We start from the raw sequence: 5009 nt of genomic DNA, 5'->3' as shown, positions 1-5009 counted from the left end.
ACACACTGGTAGAAGCCGTTGTCCCGAGCAGGGTCATGGCGAGCTATAACCTAGCCTGGCAACACAGGGCGTAAGGCTGGAGGGGGAGGGGACACACCCAGGACAGAACACGAGTCTGTCACAAGGCACCACAAGCAGGGCTCGAACCCCAGGCCCACCAGAGAACAGGACCCAGCCAAGCCCCCCCGCTCCCCCGCAGAGCTGAAATCATAAACCTTTAAAATGGTCGGTGCTCAAAACCTATTTTCTTTTCAGCTCAATACTGACAAGTTAACTAATGAATCAGCTCTCAGGGAAAAGTACATGAAGTTTGATACTATAAATGAAACAAGTGCCTGGCAGTTAACTGCATATATTAGTTTTGTAATAGTCTTAAAATTAATTATATGCATTGTCTTTTACTCTTACAGTTTAACCTTCATTTATTTGATCAGTGGGCACAGTGTAAAGGTTAACAAAAACCAGGTGTCTTCCTTAAAAGAGCATGTGATAATTATATATATTTAAATACTTCATGACTGCAGTTCATAATCCAGTTAAAGTGTAACTTCCCAGATTTATTAGAGAGTAATTCAGTTTGTTACGAATATGGTTTACCTATAGAGGAATGTCTTAAACCTAAAACTACCTGTATAAAATATAAAATATTTGAAAGGTACAGAGATTTACCAAATAGGTTTTGGCTCACGTGCTTTTGTTGACTAAGTTTTGAATGTATATTGTTTTTTGGGGACTGCTGTTTCTTTTCACATAATTTGGAATTCATATATTGGACTTCCACATATCTATTCATTATCACTTATCACTGGACCAGTACAGGGTTGTGGTGGCCTGGAGCCTGTCCTGGAAGCATAGGGTGTGAGGCAGGATTGGATGCCATGGGATGTAAATGTTTTAAAAAAATCAAGATCAGAAAAAACTCGAAAAAAGAATCATGTGCTTGTATCTCTCTTTCTGTTGATGTAATGCACTCATTGTATTTTTCTGTGAGATGTACATTTCTCTGTAGAAAAGTTTGTGCTAAACACACACACATTTTCTGAACCGCTTGTCCCATATGGGGTCGCGGGGAGCCAGAGCCTAACCCGGTAACACAAGGTGTACGACCAGAGGGGGAGGAGACACACCCAGGGCAGAACACCAGTCCGCCACAAGGCACCCCAAGTGGGACTCAAACCCCAGGCTCACGGGAGAGCAGGACCTAGTCCAACCCACTGCGCCACTGTGCTCCTCCTAAATATAACCATTTAAGTATCAAAATAGAACATTAAACTATTTAAACAAAATACAGTAAAACAGTAGAACAAACAATAAAACAAACTTCTGAGGTGCATGTGCATTTACATGTATTATGTCTGTATTTGGGGGTTAAATCAGGTAGTATCCAGCTATTTTATAGCTCTAGGGAAGAAACAGTTTTTCTTCCTACTGGTATGTGAGTGAATTGTCTTGTATTGCCTGCCAGAGGGGAGCAGTTTTATAAAGGTGCTGTACAGGGTGAGTGGAGTCCCTGATAATTTTGAAGGCCCTGCTCTGACATCTGGACAGATAAATGTCTTCAACTGCCAGTAGCTGAGTGCCGATGATGTCTTGAGCTGTTTGGATGACCCATTGCAAAGCCTTCTGGTTTTATCTTGTGCGGCTAGCGTACCATGCTCTAATACTTCAGTACACTCTCCACTGTACATTGATAGAAATTCATGAGGAGATCCTGGGGCAGTCTCCCCTTCCTCAGTCTTCTCAAGAAATAGAGGCGTTGTTGTGCCTTTCCAATGACAGAGGTGTGTGGCCCAAGAGAAGTCCTCTGTAATGTTCAACCCCAAGAATTTGGAAACTGGGAACTCTCTCAGCCTTGCCGTTTATGAGCACAGCACTAAAGTCAGTTCTTCTTTTCTTCCTGAAATCCACCACGAACTCCTTTGTCTTCCTGATGTTAAGAATTAGATTGTTGGCGACCACCAGTGTCATGGTGGCCAGGTGGAACATCATGGTGGGCTCAAGAACGGTTCTCGTTTTCTTGGTGTTTTTATTAATCCGGTGAGCAAAGAATGGTCAAGAAACAGAGTCCCAAGGGAAAAAAACAAAAATTGTTGTCGGAGCAAACAGGTGAACGATCAAGAGAAACCTGGGAAGCAGGCACAAGGAACATACTCGAAGGGGAAGCACAGTGGTTGCTCTTTGCAGAGGTTCCACATTGAAGGGCTTCTGGGGCTACCTTTTATCTGTTGTTCCCTTAATTGGCAGCAAATGTCGCAGATGAGCTGGAAAATGGGGGCATGACAGTACCCTGCCCCCAGCTGAACCCTCCAATGAAACGGCAATAAAAATTAGCAAAACCCAAAAAGCATTGGAGTGCCTTCATAGTGGTAGGTCTGGGCCAGGTTGTTACAGCACTTACTTTCTGAGGATCCATAGCTACCCCTTTGGGGCTCAGAATATACCCCAGGAGTGATACCTTGCTCTGATGAAACAGGCACTTCTCAACCTTGACGTAGAGCCGAAGGCGGAGGAGTCGACACGATACGGTCCGCACCTGGTCGATGTGCTCCTCCTGTGTCTGGGAGAAGATCAGGATGTTGTCCAGGTAGACAAACACGAATTGGTTGATGAAATCCCCCAAGATGTAATTTACGAAAGCCTGGAAAACCGAGGAAGCATTAGACAAACCAAAAGACATGACCCAATATTCATAATGACCCATGGAGGTGCTAAAAGCTGAATATGAGATTATACGTACTCCTAAGGGCAAACTTGATAAAATTCAGGGCCCCATGGATCCTCTTCAAGGTGGCGATGATAAGGGGTAACGGATGTGCGTATTGGACGGTGATGGGGTTTAAACCACGGAAGTCTGTGCATGGGAGGAGACCCTTGTCTTTCTTATCCACAAAGAAGAACCCGCCAGAGGCAGGTGAGGTTGAGGGTCTGATGATTCCAGTGTTCAGGGCCTTTGTGATGTACTCTTGCATGGCTCTGTGTTCAGATAGGGATAAGGGGTACACATGGCCCCTGGGGGTGTAGTGCCTGGCAAGCAGTCGATCGCATAGTCTCAAGGTCTTGTGGTGGGAGTTCAGCTGCTTGGGCCTTGCTGAAGACCTCCTGGAGGTCCTTGTATCATCATAATCACCAGAGGAAGCCCCTCCACCCCTTCCATGGACGTGGCAAGACATGTAATTGCTGCCGTAGTCATCCGTGTATCGATCGGGTGTTTTTCCACACGATGAGACACGCTGCGCGTGTTGCGTTTCCATAGTGTAGTGGTATGGTAGCAGTGAGTGAAGTGAGAGGGGGGGGGGTGTGTCTTATTCCATAGTGTAGTGGTTATCACCTTTGCCTTACACGCAAAAGGTCCTGGTTTCAGATGGGGTGGAAACACTCTTTTGTTGCAGCCTCAAGAAGTATGGGAGCAGTGAAGTGAAATTGAATGTGTTGGGAAAAATTCACAAAAGCAGCTTTCTCAGCATCAACAACAAGATGTCCGTGACTAGCTGCGTTTCATTCTTTCTGGTTCCCTTCTTCCTTTCCACTACAGAGAGAGCATTCCCTGACTGGGAATTGAACCCAGGCCATGGCGGCAAAAGCACCAAATCCTGACGACTAGACTACCAGGGAGATGTACAGACTGCTAAGGATGCTTCCACAAAAAAGAAAAAGGGACAGAAGCCGTGCGCGAGAAGCGCGTCTCTCCGGCAGCATGTTTTGTGACTCTTTACTGCCAAGGGTAACTTACTGCTTGTGCGGGAGCTTGTGGGACCACCGGTTCCATGGTGTAATGGCTAGCACTCTGGACTCTGAATCCAGCGATCCGAGTTCAAATCTCGGTGGGACCTCGCTCGCTGGGGTGTCGTTGTGTTTCTGAGGGCTCTCGCTCTGGAAACTTCAAGGCTTGCCGGGAAGCGCTCTACCCAGGTTCCATGGTGTAATGGTGAGCACCCTGGGCTTTGAATCCAGTGATCCGAGTTCAAGTCTCGGTGGGACCTGGTGTCCCTCCTCCGCACGGAAGGGACCGCCAGCGTGCGTGAGAAGTGCGTCTCTCTCGACGGCATGTTTTGCGACTCTTTACCGCCAAGGGTAACTTTAAAAAAAAAAAAAAAAAAAAGGCTTTTGAAAAGCAGCCGCCCTTGTGGCCGGTTAGCTCAGTTGGTTAGAGCGTGGTGCTAATAACGCCAAGGTCGCGGGTTCGATCCCCGTACGGGCCAGCCGGTGACGTTCGCGCTGTTGGCTTAATGTCCGCTGAGGCACGATGGGCCACTTTTTAGCTCTCTGACTGCAAGGAACTCCTGTGTCCCGCCTACGGGTTCGCTACATCCAAGAGTTGGCAGCGAAGCATGCCATGGTTTTCAGCACCGCTTTTGTCGCGAGTCCTCGCTGACATCGGAAGAAGAGAGCAAACTTTGAACACGCCGCTCGCCACGCGTGTCGCAGGGAATGGCAGCAGAGAGACCTTGGCGCGAGCCCATAAAACACGTGGAGAATGCGGGCATCGATCCCGCTACCTCTCGCATGCTAAGCGAGCGCTCTACCACTTGAGCTAATTCCCCCAGCTGAGAGGATCCCTTTAGCCAAGGAGAGGAAAGGCACGCCACTAACCAACAGCTAAGCTGCGGGATAAACACAGAAAGCTCATTTCAGGTTCGCATCTAGACTGGTGGCGGCCGCTTGTGCGGGAGTTTGTGGGACCACCGGTTCCATGGTGTAATGGCTAGCACTCTGGACTCTGAATCCAGCGATCCGAGTTCAAATCTCGGTGGGACCTGCTTCCTTCCTTGCTCACTGGGGCATCGTTGTGTTTCTGAGGGCCCTTGCTCTGGAAACTTCAAGGCTTGCCGGGAAGCGCTCCGCCCAGGTTCCATGGTGTAATGGTGAGCACCCTGGGCTTTGAATCCAGTGATCCGAGTTCAAGTCTCGGTGGGACCTGGTGTCCCTCCTCCGCACGGAAGGGGCGAGAAGCGCGTCTCTCCCGGCTGCATGTTTTTGCGACTCTTTGCCGCCAAGGGTAACTTTAAAAA

At 48.2% G+C, this 5009-nt stretch overlaps 7 non-coding genes across 7 annotated transcripts; 5 read left to right on the top strand and 2 right to left on the bottom strand.

The window, feature by feature from the left end:
* Window positions 1–3540: 3540 nt before the first annotated feature.
* Window positions 3541–3612, bottom strand: trnak-uuu (transfer RNA lysine (anticodon UUU)). Its single transcript has one exon. It is a non-coding gene; the product is annotated as a tRNA-Lys (tRNA).
* A 146-nt stretch (window positions 3613–3758) lies between these two features.
* Window positions 3759–3830, top strand: trnaq-cug (transfer RNA glutamine (anticodon CUG)). Its single transcript has one exon. It is a non-coding gene; the product is annotated as a tRNA-Gln (tRNA).
* A 78-nt stretch (window positions 3831–3908) lies between these two features.
* trnaq-uug (transfer RNA glutamine (anticodon UUG)) lies at window positions 3909–3980 on the top strand. Its single transcript has one exon. It is a non-coding gene; the product is annotated as a tRNA-Gln (tRNA).
* A 145-nt stretch (window positions 3981–4125) lies between these two features.
* On the top strand, window positions 4126–4199 carry trnai-aau (transfer RNA isoleucine (anticodon AAU)). Its single transcript has one exon. It is a non-coding gene; the product is annotated as a tRNA-Ile (tRNA).
* A 269-nt stretch (window positions 4200–4468) lies between these two features.
* Window positions 4469–4541, bottom strand: trnaa-agc (transfer RNA alanine (anticodon AGC)). The gene has a single exon. It is a non-coding gene; the product is annotated as a tRNA-Ala (tRNA).
* Window positions 4542–4684: 143 nt separating this feature from the next.
* Window positions 4685–4756, top strand: trnaq-cug (transfer RNA glutamine (anticodon CUG)). The gene has a single exon. It is a non-coding gene; the product is annotated as a tRNA-Gln (tRNA).
* Window positions 4757–4845: 89 nt separating this feature from the next.
* trnaq-uug (transfer RNA glutamine (anticodon UUG)) lies at window positions 4846–4917 on the top strand. Its single transcript has one exon. It is a non-coding gene; the product is annotated as a tRNA-Gln (tRNA).
* Window positions 4918–5009: the final 92 nt, after the last annotated feature.

This window comes from Scleropages formosus, chromosome 2 (genome assembly GCF_900964775.1).
Source record: "Scleropages formosus chromosome 2, fSclFor1.1, whole genome shotgun sequence".
In the NCBI taxonomy this organism is placed as follows: Eukaryota; Metazoa; Chordata; class Actinopteri; order Osteoglossiformes; family Osteoglossidae; genus Scleropages; species Scleropages formosus.
Note: the sequence above shows the minus strand (reverse complement) of the source record. Positions and strands in the feature narration are given on the sequence as shown.